A 15,000-nucleotide genomic window follows, 5' to 3' on the forward strand; every position below is an offset into this window, starting at 1 on the left:
TTAATATAGAAATATATTTGCCTGAATTGATGTTTCCTTGACACTCCACAAGCTCTGATCAACCACCACTCCAAATTGCACCCCACACCATTATTGAAATGCCTCCATGTTTCAATATTGGCTGCAGTCATTTGAGGTCAAACTCTTGACTATAGAGTTTCCAGACCCACACTCTTCTACTGTCAGAAAATAATTCGAATCGTGACTCATCAGTGAAAATGACAGTGCTCCAAAAAGCCACAGGTCTCTCCACCATCTCAATTGACTGGACGAAGGAGTGGTTTCCTTCTTGTAGCTCTGCCATAGTAACCCAGCTTGTGGAGATACTTGACAGCTGTTCTGAGAATGATATCAGCTTGTGCTGCTATGGATCGTCTTCGACATTTCTTTTGACAAGAAGCAAGGTTCTTTCTGAGGGCCCGGCATGGCCTGAATGAGGTTTCATGCCCTTCTTACCCTCTTTGGTGAATTCTACGATCACACTATTAACAGTAGAAAGGGGTATTGACGGATTTTCAGATATTTTGCGTTGACTAAGTCTACCTTCATGTTGACCCACAATACGACCTCGCTGAAATTCAGATAGGTTTATGGCCCTTTTGGTTCGTGGTATACTTGATTAATCTTGTATGTAATCTGAAACATATCTAGATAAATATAACTGTTCTATTTACCTACATATGTTTCAGATTACATACAAGATTAATAAAAAAATAATTTTTCTTGGTGTCTATACCCCGTCTGGGGTATTGACTGCATGTTATTGTGGCAGAGTAGCATGCAGTTGATACTTTAGAGTCTATATGGGACGCCACACATCATTTGGTCTGTGATAGAGGAAAATTCTATTTATAGAGAAATTATGACACTTTTATACTGCGACTCTCCCTCCGTTATGCTGCCCCCAAACCTCTTGTTACTGTCCTGTACCATTTCTCTGAATATTTACTACCTTTTTTCTCGCCTACCCTGTGGTGGGGGAAGAGGATGTTACCACCAAGTCTTTCCACTTGAGACGTAAGAAGAGACAAAAAACGGGACGGGGGATGGATATAGAGTCCTGCTACTTGTAGCCCCAAAGGGGACAATCCTAAAAAAAGTAATAGCATAAGAGGGTCTGGGAGTTTTCCAACCAGTACCCTAAGGTTTGGGCCTTTTAAGGTGCGTAAATGTGGTACATATGAGACTAAAAGGGAAGAGATAGGCAGTATGTTTATGAGAAGAAAAACGGATGTGCTGGCTTTGAGTGAAACTAAAATAAAAGGGAAGGGCGAGTGTGAGTTTGGGAGTGTAGCTGGGAGGTACTCATGAATGAAGAGGGACGAGGGAGAGAAGGGTTGGCTATACTAGTAAGTGAAGAGATAAGTAAGCGTGTAGTAGAGTGGAAGGAGATTTCATCAAGGTTGAGGTGGATGAAGGTGAAGCTGGGAAGGGCGATGTTTTTTTTTTTTTTTTTTTTTTTAAGTCCGTATGGGCCTGGTAGTGAGAAGAGCGTTGAGGAAAGGGAGGCTCTTTGGGTAGATATAAATGAGTGCATAGAGGGATTAGGGAGAAATGTCAATGTAGTTGTATTAGGAGACCTTAATGCTAGGGTAGGAAACAAACCAATAGATGGAGTGATTAGGATGCATGGAGTTCCAGGTAAAAATCGTAGTGGAGAGTTAATGGTGGAGATGTATCTTGAAGGAGAGTTGATGATACCAAATACATTGTTTAGGGAAAAAAAAGTCAAGCATAAGTACACATGGGATTGGGTGGTGGATGGAAGGGTGGCAGATAGTGCGTTAATGGATTATATAGTAGTGACCAGGAGTATGGTAGGAAGAGTTAAGAATGTACATGTTCTAAGGGGAGAGTGTGGGTGAATATCAGATCATTTTCTGGTGGAAGGTAAGTTGAGAGTGGAGAATAGGTGGAGAAAGGGGAAAAGGGCAGAAGGTAGGAAGGTACTTAGAGTAAACTGCTTAAATGAGAAAGAAAAGGAGAATGAGTATAAGAAGAAGCTGAGAGAGGAGTGGGAGAGAGTGAAGGATAGAGTAGAACTAGGAGTGGAGGAGGAATTGGGATGGTTCAAGGAGGAAGTCATAAGGTGTGCAAAAATGTTGTGTGGAACAAGGACGGCGGGAGGAAGTAGCAGGAAGGTTAGTAAGTGGCGGGATGAGGAAGCAAATAAGGGTGTAGAAGGAAAGAAGCAGGCATTCATAGATTGGCTACAAATTAAGACGAGGGAATCGTATGAGAGGTACAAAGTAAAGTAAAAGGAAGTTAAGCATAACATAAAGGAAGCAAAGGGGATAGCAGATGTGAAATGGGGTAAGAGTATGACAGAAATTTTTGAAAGTAATAAAAAGATGTTTTGGAAAGAAATTAAGAGAGGTAGAGGAGGCAAATCAAGTAGAGTAGAAAAAGTAAAAGGTGCAGATGGAGAGATGATAATGAAGGAGAAGGTAGTGAGAGGAAGGTGGGCAGAGTATTTTAGGGAGTTGCTAAATGCAAAGGAGGATAGGGAGGGAAAAGTAGTTGCAGTAGGAAGCACTAAGAAAATGAGAGTGATGAGTGAGAAAAATGGAGGAGAAATAGGGAAGGATGAAGTGAAAGCAGCTGTTAAGATTATGAGAGCAGGTAAGACATCTGGGTTGGATGGATGCCATGCAGAATGTCTGAAGAAAGGAGGTACAGTTATGGTGGACTGGTTGGTGAGATTATTTAATGTTTGTTTAAAGGAGGGTAGAGTACCGGAAGACTGGACGAGTGCCTGTATAGTTCCGCTGTACAAGGGAAAGAGGGACAAGTGTGAGTATAGTAGTTTCAGAGGGATCAGCTTGTTGAGTGTTTTTGGGAAGGCTTATGGGAGGGTCTTGATTGAGAGGATTAGGAGAGGAACAGAGGGAGGAATTGGTAGAGAAAAATGTGGTTTTAAGACAGGTAGGGGTTGTGTACATCAGACTTTTGTGGTAAGATTATGTGAGAAGGCTATAGGAAAGGATAGGGATGTTTTTTGAGCATTATGGATCTGGAAAAGGCTTACAACAGGGTAGACAGGAAAGCACTGTGGGAGGTACTGCAGATATATGGGATAGGAGGAAAGCTGTTAAGAGCAGTCAAGAGTTTTTACGAGAGTAGTAGAGTATTAGGATTAGAAATGGAGAAAGTGAATGTTTTGAGGTAAAGGTGGGATTTCGTCTGTCTGACACATCAAGATCCCAGTAGTTCAGGTCTCCCATCTCAATCAACCATCATACAATTTAACAATATAAATACTATTTGTAAGAATTATTAAGATTAATATATATATATATATATATATATATATATATATATATATATATTTGTGATGTTATCAACATACTCCCTATACTCTTCTGGACTTAGTGTTTCTTTAAAACTAATACACTGTGTATCTTTAATCTCAATGAGAGATGTATTCTCATCATCAACTTGTATCCTAACCTTCTTTATGTCATTTAAGTGACTAATTTATACTTCCCTAGTTTCTAAGTGAAAGATCTTGTATTTATTTCCACCTCCAAATCCAATTATTCTGTATGGACCTGAGTACCTCAGCGAAAGTTTATGATGGGGTGTATGTAATTTGACCATAACTAAGTCTCCTACTTTCAATTCTATTTTATGTGCTATTTTGTGTTGTTGCTTTTTTATTCTTGTTTATACTCCTCCACATGTTCCCTAACTCTTTGATGTGTATCCTATTTGAGATACAATAATCTATATCATACACAGGTTTCTGCTCTGCAATCAAGATTTCATATGGAACAATTTTGTCCTCCCCAAAAATAATCAAATGAGGTGTTTCTCCAGTAGCTATGTTAATTTGGTTGTTTAGAGTACATGTAGCACAAGGAATCCAACTATGCCAAGTTATACTATGATGACTTATCATACCTCTAGGACATGTTACAATTTTCTTATTTAACCTTTCAACAAGTCTATTACTCTAAGGATGATTCACTAAAATGTTGATATTTTGAATTTTAAGTAATCTACATAATTCTTCCAAGATTTTCTTATTAAATTCAGTTCCATTATCTGGAACTAAAATCTTAGGTGTAGCGAAATTACAGATTATCTGATCATAGATTACTGAAGCAATTGTTTCAGCTTTCTTATTTGGAATGAGTTGTAAAATACGAAATCTTGAAAGATAACCAATGGCAACAAATACATGTTTATATCCATTTTCAGACATGTTAACTCCAATGTGTCTATGTGAACTCTTTCCCAAGGTTTCTTCGGAATGGAATATGATAACATAAAACAAGGTATTGGTGTATTTCCTTTCACCTTAGCACATTAAAAAAAAATCTACATAATCATATATCTCTTTCTTCAAACCTTACCGAAATTATTTAAGTTGTGCTTGTCTATAAGTTTGATCCTTTCCTGGATGTGAGCTACAATCACTATAATGAAGTAGCTTCAATACCTCTTGTGCAAGAGTTTGTGGTATTACCAACTGATCCATTGGGCCTCTAGAAATATCTTTCCCATTTACAAATGTTTTCTATAAAAAAAAGTCCATTAGTCAAATGAAATTCCTCTATATTATACCCTTTTGGCCGTCTTGGAGAATTTCCTCTTAGGTTCATCAAATACTCGGCTACTGATTCCCATGTCTTATCATCCCTCTGTTAGATTATTATCATTTCCTCATCTAAGATTACTAGTTCATCTATGCTACAGGCAAAATTGATCAACTATGTCGTTGGATGGCTAATATTTCTAGACAGTGCATCTGCTGCAACATTCTTTCTACTCGGAATATATTCAGACCTTATCTCATAGCACTGAAGTATAGTAAACCACCTGGCTAGTCTGCCCCTAAGGCTCTTATACTTAATTAAGTTCTGAATAGTTGTATGATCAGTCCATACTCTGATTGGATATCCAAGTATCATATCTCTAAATTTTTCTAATGAATATATCACAACTAAAGTTTCTCTTTCTGTTATAGAGTAGTTTCTCTCTGCACTATTACAAAGTCTAGATGTGTAAGCTATCGGTTTCAAAGTTCCATTTCTCTCTTGCATTAGTATCCTTCCTAGCTCTATGTTAGACGTATCAGTACAAAGAATGAAATCTTTATCATAGTCTGAAAATATTAAAACTGGAGAACTTGCAAGTTTATCTTTCAACCTGTCAAAAGCTTGCTGTTGTGTAAGTCCCCACATAAACTTTGAGTCTTTCCTCAACAAAGACCTTAATGGATTAGCTATGTCTGCATATTCCATGGATAAATGTCCTGTCAATCCCAAGAAACTTCTAACCTTTTTTACATTGTTTGGAACTAAATCCATTTCTTTCTATATCATGTCCCAAATAAATAACACTGTCCTGCAAAATCTTACATTTTTCAATTTTCACTTTCAATCCTGCCTCAACTACTCTTGAGATTACCAAATTTAATTTCTTAAAGTGTTCAACCGCTATTTGGGAAACTATTAAAATATCATCTAGAAATACACTGACAGTGTTTCCTAACAACCCATCTAGAACTGTATTCATTAATCTCGTGTAAGTTAATGAACTATTACATAACCCAAATGGCATTCGTTTGAAATCATAGTGTCCCGTTGGAGTAGAAAGTATTGTGAATTCTCGTGAGTGTTCATGCAACTCTATTTGCCAAAAAAACAGACTTGATATCTATAGTGCTAAAATACCCGTGCTCGGTTACCAAACTTCTAAGAATGCCTCCTATCACCGGTAATTGTAATCGGTCGCGTATGGTCACCTCATACATTTTCCTATAATCAATAACTGGACCCGTGGTACCATCAGATTTTTGCACCAGAATCAAAGGGAAGTTCCACTTACTTTTACTATATTCAATAATAACCTGCGATAACATTTCAGTGATAAACTTATCTATAATGGCTAGTTTAGAATGTAGTAATATGTAGGAAGGTATATAGATAAGCTGAGTCCCTGGTATTAGTTTGATGTGATGGTCTAAAACAGTTGTTTTGCCTAAGGCGTCCTTTGGCAAAGCAACTGCTTTATTGCGCTTCAAGAGCAATATAACTAAGCTTTCATCCAACTCAAGACAACTGGTGGGTTCTAGTTGATTTTTGTATTTCTTTCCTAGTTCTGTTTTTCTTCCTGAACTGAACAGATTGATGAAATTGGTAAACCTACCTCCTCAGTACTCTCATTTAAAATCGTAATGGGTTTTGTACAAACTTGAATAAATCCTATTTGTGTACCTTTTCTTAAGACTTTGTCTTTATTCAAAGCACTGATCACTAATATTTCTACCATGTTCTCATTTTACTTATAAATTTCTGAGTGCAATTTCAAGCCTTTTAATCTAATTGGTTCTGGGATGGTTAAAATTTCAGAGTCTACAGTAATTCCTTTCAACTGCATTCCTACCCTGTTGATTACTCTGAGATGAAATAACGTGGGCTTTATTACGTCACCTTCTACAATTAGTAATTCCTGGGATTTCTTGAACATATGAGTTGGGTTCACAATATGAGACTTTATTTTCTGTTAGTCTGGATCACTCTGCCCCGCTATGTGAAGTATAATTGTCATCTTTCCTATCTATTTCTAGAGATTCTTTGATTATTGTCACTGGCTCTAAGTCTAGTTGATTTAAAAATGGGATTAACTATGATTTCACTTAAATCCCTAACTCAGCAGGAACTCATGCTCTCTTTTTTCAGAGTTGCAAATCCTATTAGTAAATCTTTTGGGAAAATAGATTCTGCTATGATTATCATTGGAATGTGCAAATGCTCATTTTTGTATGAGATGACTTCTAATTCAACCTTATATTATGTTTTTTTGTTTTTTTACTAACTTCTAGTTACTCCTTGCTATGAGTAATGGATTGGTTAAAAGATTTTCACTTCTGGTTTCAATTGGTTTAAAACTCTACTAGTTATAACATTAACTACAGGTCCTGTATCAATAAATATTTGAATAAGTTTATTGAACACTCTACCAGCAATGAGAGGTTCTATAGAAGTCCTTCCAATTGTTATATTTTATAATTATCTTTGGTGTTGGGGTTTTCTTTCAACCTTCTATTACTCTTATCCCTAACACAATACTGTCTATGCGTATTTCTATAGGTGGCTTTGTAGTGTTGTTTTATTTTGTGTCTGGGTTTTTTCCTCTTGTTTCGGGGTGCATACGAAAATTTGGTTTACTACACTCCTGTGTACTATGTTCAATCTTCTGATGATACAAACAGAAAGGTGGGTTTTTACAATAATATTCATATATTTGCATTTTCTACAAATAGTTTTGTAATAACACTCTTGTGCTTTATTCCCCCCGGTATTACATTTGTAACATTCAACTCTATCATGCCTTGAAGTGCTTCTAGCTCTATGTTCAGATCCTCTATTTCTATAATATCTTATAGATTTCCTAGTTTCTTTCTGTTGTTGCATTCCCACTGTCATCACATACGAACCAATCTACTTCCCTGATCTTTATTGATTCCTTAAGATCTTTATACATGTTTTCTGCCGTTATTTCGTTAGAGCTGGTTATCAATAATGCGTATACTAATAATTTTGTTACCTGAGAATCTTTCATTTTGTCACTAGATCTTTATGTCCATTCTGAATCTTTCAATGTTGAATTCATGTCTTAAGACCATCTGTCTATTTTTGCTATATATAAATTGTCTGATTCACTTGTTTTTTACTTTCTTTATCATTCTAAACAAAGACCTGATAAGATCCTGATCACACTTTGACTAAAATGTTTAATGAATGCCTTCTTATAAGCTTCATTTTGGTTGATATCTTTCATTTGCTTTACCATTTTCAGGATCTACAGTTTCTTTTAAAATTTCTATTTCATTTTTTTTTTCTTTATCATTTGTTATGTCTTTGGTGACTTTTAAAGTGTCGATCTAACTGAGAACCTATTAACTCCCAAGGTGTTTTCGTCACCTGTGAATATTGACATTCGAGGTATGAACCTCGTGCCTCAAAATACCACCTATAGTCATACCTTCAGTGTTTTTAAAGTCGATTTGAATCGACTGCCTCCTCGTAGGCTTCCTCCACGTACTTTAACAGCGTCTTCCTAGCCCCTCTCGTAGTCCTTCGTTCACATATAGCAATTGCTTGTTCCCTTGGAGTCAGCATACGCGTGGTTATGTGGTTGTGGTTGTGGCTGTGGTTGTGGTTGTGGTTGTGGTTGTGGTTGTGGTTGTGGTTGTGGTTGTGGTTGTGATTGTGGTTGTGGTTGTGGTTGTGGTTGTGGTTGTGGTTGTGGTTGTGGTTGTGGTTGTGGTTGTGGTTGTGGTTGTGGTTGTGGTTGTGGTTGTGGTTGTGGTTGTGGTTGTGGTTTAGTGCACTGTAGATTGGTGTACCCGTACACTCGTAGCCGTATCTTGCACTAAGTCCTGTAGTTTGATGTACTCTTCCCGTCTCTTCGGAAGCGTTTTCTATTCACTCGTTACGTCCCTAGCTGCTCACCACTGTTACCTCTGTCACCTCCGTTACCACTGTAGTAACTACGGTTTACTTCTTTTTACTGTTCCCTTCTATGGTTTTGTATTTCTTCCTTCATTTTCAACTTTCTTTTCATCACTATCTTACGGAAGAATGTTCGTTACGAGGGTGAATTAAACGGAGGTGAAAGTTTTCTTTCTTTCCTCCCGAATAATATTACATTTGGCTTGTCAATTTACACCAAGGGACTCCCAAGTGGGATTCTCAGTTTTCTTTCTAAGCCACCTCGCATTGACTTCACGACTTTCCCAGTCCAATGATCTTTAGTCTTACTTCTAAGTGCCTTCCCTAAGGCCGTGACTTTACTCCCGTGAACCAATATTTTTTTCTCCTCCTCTACCCTTTCTCCAATCAGAAAGACTGTTACAAACGTCTTAAGCAATACTGCTCACTCAAGATCATGATATCAATGCATACTGGCTTACTTTACATATTGTTACATCAGCATTATACAGTTATAAAATCTGGCCCCTAGTAGTTGTTTATAAACTTTAGACGAGGAGCGAGATTATGCAACTCCTTCGTGACTATTGTTTACCAAACATCCAACTCACAAAAATAAATTCTCGCTACCTATCCCTCTATCTACCTTGCCTACCTTTATCTACCAGCCTCTTACACACATTTCATCTCAAAGACATTTAAAATTTTCTCTTAAATTCCAACTCCCTGCCACATACAATGCCGTCGGCACAACCTTCCCTTTATACAATCTCCTCTTTCCATCCATTCCTAGTTGCCTATTTCTCATAACGTTTTCTGATCCCCCAAGGAATTTACTTGCTTCTCTCAATCTACAAATTACCTCCACCTTCATCCCTCCCTTTCTTGCCACGTGCGACCCCAAATACCTAAGGCTACCCACTTCTTTCTAGCCTCTCTCCTTTTAGAATTACTTACAGCTCACTACATCTCATCACCTTGCTTTTACCTACATTTACCTTCAACTTTCTCTTTTGAAATACCTTTCAAGACTCCGTCACTAACTCCCCTAATCTCTCTCATCTTGTTACAAGCGCAGTATTGCCAGCAAACAACAACTGGCTCACCTTCAATATATATATATATATATGTATATGTATATATATATATATATATATATATATATATATATGTATATACTCCTCCATTCAATAAGTAATGAGAAAATGTCAGGAGAGACACTATTTATTTTCATAAGCTTACAAAACTTTCTCTCCTTCAAAATAATTGCTTCTCGCATCTACACACTTCTGCATGCGTCTCTCCCAATCCTGAAAGGCCTCCTCAAAGTCCTTTTTCAGTAGTCCCTTCGGGTAACTTTCCGATGCCTCCTTCAGCTCCTCTGTTGACTGGAATCTGGTTCCCTGAGGCTGCCTTTCATGCGTGGGAACAGGAAGAAGTCGCAAGGGGCTAAGTCAGGGCTGTAGGGTGGGTGTTGTACCACTTTCATTCCCCTACTGGCCATCCAGGTTGGTCACCAACGTTGACCTGTGGCATGGGGCATTGTCCTGGTGGAACCACCACTGACCACTCCTCCACTGCTGAGGCCTCTTCTTCCTCATCTTCTCCCTGAACCTTTTCAGAACAGTAACGTAATATTCCTTATTGACGGTTTAACCCTGAGAAACCCATTCAACGTGAGCCCCTGGGAGTAAAAAAAAAAAAAAAAAGAAAAAAAAAGGAATGACCATGGCCTTCTCTTGCGACCTGCTCATCTTTGCCTTTTTGGGTCTGGGAGAGGTCGCGTGCTTTCACTGAGCACTCTGACGTTTGCTCTCAGGGTCGTAGGTGAACACCCAATTCTCGTCCCAAGTCACTATCTTATTCAGGAAACCTGAATATATACATATATATATATATATATATATATATATATATATATATATATATATATATAAATACACACACACACACACATATATATATATATATATATATATTTATATATATGTACATATATATATAAATATATATATATATATATATATATATATTTCATTGAAAGTGATGGCTAATTATGCATCTATTATTTCTAAATGTATTTTTCATATGTCTTACTAAACATGACCACCTACAGTGAAGTCATAAACTTCCTTTCAAAGGAACATAAAATCCATAGTAAGGGATATGGAAAATATGTTTAAGAAATAATAAATGCACAATTAGCCATCACTTTCAATGAAGTATGTATAAGAAAATCTCCTCCCCGTATATGATATATATATATGTACATATATATATATATATATATATATATATATATATATATATATATATATATATGTATGTATATATTGAGACATTCTGACAGGTTGACGTAAGCGGAGTAGGAAACACAGGAGTCTTAGTCTTGAGTGTATTCCTGACTAGTTTCGCAGGTATGCTTTTTCAAAGAATACCTGCGAAACTAGTCAGGAATAAACTAAAGACTAAGACTCCTGTGTTTCCTACTCCGCTTACGTCATATGTATACACACACACACACACACACACACACACACACACACACACACACACACACACACACACACACACACACACACACACACACACACACACATATATATATATATATATATATATATATATATATATATATATATATAAAAACAATCTCTAGTCCCCTGCCCATTACCCTGGCTTTTACCTCCCCGCAACCTCGTCCATATAAACATTGAACAGCTATGGCGACATGACACATCCCTGACGCAGCCCCACCTTTACCTCAAACTTCCATTTCCAATTCTAACACAGGATCTACTACTCTCATAAATACCCTTGATTGCCCTTAACAGCTTTCCCCTAACCACACATATCTGCAAAACCTCTCACAATACCTTCCTGTCTAATCTGTCATAAGCCTTTTCCAAATCCACAAAGGCCCAAAAAACATCCTTACTCTTTGCTAAAGCTTTCTCACATATCTGCCTTACTACAAAAATCTGATCCACATAACTTCTGCCTTTCCTAAACTCACAGTGCTCCTCACCAACTATTCCCTCTGTTCCTCTCTTAAAGCTCTCATTCAAAACCCTCCTTTAAGCCTTCCTATCTACATTCAAGAAATGATCCCTTTGAAACTACTACACTCACATTTTTCCCATTTTCCCTTGTAAAGTGGAAATATACAGGAATTTCTCCAGTCCTTACCGCCTCCTTTTCCATCAAGATCTGTTCATCCTCACTATTTCTAATTCTTACATAGGCTCTACCACTCTCGTGAAAGCTCTTGATTACTCTTAACAGCTTTCCCCGCAATCCAATATATCTGCCAAAACTCTAATGTTGCATTCCTGTCTATCCTGTCATAAGCCTTTTCCAAATCTATGAAGTCCTCCCCCCCCAAAAAAAAACACCTTTGCTAAAGCTTTTTCACATATCTGCCTTACCACAAAAATCTGATCCGCATAACCCCTACCTTGCCTAAACCCACTCTGTTCCTCTCCCATTCCTTTCAATCAAAACCCTCCCATAATCCTTTAAACTACATTCAACAAAATTATCCCTCTAAAACTATTATATTCACATTTCTCCTCTTTCCCCTTGTAAAGCGGAATTATACAGGTCCTATAGGGTGGCTAATGAAACAAATTTGAATGGGATATCTAAATAAATCAGCACAACAATGACTAGCGTGCGACCACTTTGGAGGCAGAACCAAGGCTGCTTTTGACGCCAAGCCACGCCACCAATGTCAGACTTGGTGGGAAAATCACAGCCGCTCGCTTGGTATGAATGCTTGGTTCTCATATTTAATAATACATTGGACATAAAGCGCAAATACATAATCGATATACAATAACAAATATACAATATTAGAAGGAATGTTCAATGTTACCATTACATTGCTCGGCCACCAAAACCAAGCAAGACAAAGTGCACAATATATACAACAAACTCCACACACACCACAATGGAATGACATAAGTGTGGAATGGAAATTGATACATCAGCACACACTATACATAAAAACAATACACACACATAGTTACTTAACACAAGGAACATATATATGTACATACAGAAAACAATACAACATATAGAGATACAAAAGAACTACATACAAACATATGAAAAAAAATATTAGAACTAGCGCCAGTTAAACACGAGAAAAATATAACAATTACCGGACGTCCGGGACATGATAATTAAAAGCTAAACAATAGTTACACATTATACCTAATAAATGGACACATAAATGGTAAACATCTCAAAGAATACTATACGAGTAGAAGATACCATGGATACATCATAAGTAATGCACAAATACAGTTTAAAAATACAAAGGACCCCTTAACAGGAGATTATAATTATGAGGGGTAGATACACAAGGCATAGTTTGTACAGGGGATCTTGGGGAGGCCGGGTAAATGCAGGGTAGGCACTCTCGTGACCTTGAGGCTATCTACATGTAACACTTTGCTCAGTCCCTGTGAAGGATTAAAGACCCTAAACTTATTAGGATAACTGTTCAGTCACCAAAGAGGGACATGCAAATCTACAATTGAGCTTAGATTGCCGGTCAGGCATGCTTTTATACCCATGATTACCAATGCTGATGTTAGCAGGCTTAGCCCGTAGATACTGGTTTTTCAACATCTTGTCTTTGGAGACATTAAGTTGATCTCTTACAGAACTATATATAGAGAGCAAAGTGTGACATTGGAGTTGGCTATAATCCTCAATGTTGTAGAGGGGACGAGTAGGACTAGCAAGCACATAATAAGGGAATTGTTTTTCCACTTCATAGATAATATAATGAGGTATCTTGCCCGTAGAGACATTAATGGTTGTGTTAATACAAGCACTGACATTTGGAAGCCAATCCTCTTAAGATTCATGAAGGCTACTAGCAACGTACCTGAGTACATCTGAAATCTTTCTATTCGTCCTTTCCACAAGACAATTGGACGCAGAATGGTAAGCAGTCACGTATGTTTGCGTGATGCCGTAACACTTATAAACGCTCGCTAAGACCTCAATATTAAATTCCGACCCATTGTCACTAAGAAGCACCGAAGGAGTAGTATATGGACAAAAAACATGAGAAACTAAAGCATGGGCTACTACTGGAACAGACTTGCTATGTAAGAGAGCCAATGTTACAAAACGACTAAAGTGGTCCACACACACGAGGATATACACAGATTCTGGAGTACTACGAGGTAGTTCTAAAAGGTCTATAGCCATAGTGTGAAAAGGGCGAGAAGGAGTAAGGTAATCTTAGATGGAAGCAGTTTCCATAGAACCTTTGTTCTGAACACAAGAGCTACGTAATGTCTAGTCGCTTTTTTGGCCAATAATACTTCTTACGTGCCATAGCCAGATTTTGTCACGACCTGGTTGACCAGCCTGAGGGGCGTCATGAGCAAGGGACAAAACAAGAGGAACTAGGGGATCAGAGATCACTAGTTGTGCCACATCCTGCTCAAGCACTTCCACATTACGAATGAGAACCTTGTCCTGCAGGGAAAATTGGGACAGGGGAACAGGTAAATCTGGTAAGGCGATATCATCACCAGATTCCAAAGCATAAATAATAGCAGACCAAACAGGGTCCTCACGCTGAGCTTTGACTAGATCCTTCAGAGAGAAATTGTCAATTACTGTAACAGCAGCAACGGGGATATTGCATGAAAGTGCATCAGCACCATTTTTTGCACACCCTGTAAATGCTTAAGGGTTGGGTTGAATTCCTCAATCGTGAGAAACCATGTAGCTAGGCGGCCTGAAAGGCTTCTCCCATGAAAAATACAAGTAATAGCAGTATGGTCCGTGTAGACTGTAACAGGATATCCAAAAATGATATCACGAAAATGCTTTAAACCCCACACCACTGCCAAGGCCCCCAAATGAGTAACAAAGTAACAAGACTCAAGCTTGTTAAGAATGCGACTAGCATATGCAAGAACATGGGGTCTACATTCGTCTACTTGCTGCATAAATACAGCTCCAATACCTGTACCGGAAGCATCTGTACAAATAGTAAAGGGAAGGCTATATTCTGGGAATGCCAACACAGAGGCTTCAGTAAGTGCACGTTTCAAGGAATCAAAACTTTCCTGATGAACATCACTCCATTGGAAGGAAATGTCTTTCTTGAGGAGACGTGTTAGAGGGGAAGCAATTGAAGCAAAATTCCTAATAAATGCACGATAGTACCCTGTCAGACTAAAGAAGGAACGTACATGCTCAACTGAGTTAGGTGTAATGAACTCCCTAACCGCTCTGACCTTTTGTCAGTAATGTGAACACCATGTTTGTAATGAAGTGATTGAGATGTATGGTGGTGGTTACGAGGATGAATACAGTGGCAAATAACTGACACGGCTCAAAGGAATTTCTCCTTGTCTTCTCTGTTTTCGTGCCATGTAAATGAAGCAGTGGGGCCTTGCTGTAGATGAGCTACCCCGTGCAGTTGGTGGATAGAGATCCTCCATCTATATGGAGTTTCTATGGAAAGGAAACAAATAGTTGATGAAGGGGAATGGGATGACAGGAGTTGGATGAATGCCTT

This window comes from Oratosquilla oratoria, chromosome 38 (genome assembly GCF_046742065.1).
Source record: "Oratosquilla oratoria isolate Oo_2021 chromosome 38, ASM4674206v1, whole genome shotgun sequence".
Classification (NCBI taxonomy): domain Eukaryota; kingdom Metazoa; phylum Arthropoda; class Malacostraca; order Stomatopoda; family Squillidae; genus Oratosquilla; species Oratosquilla oratoria.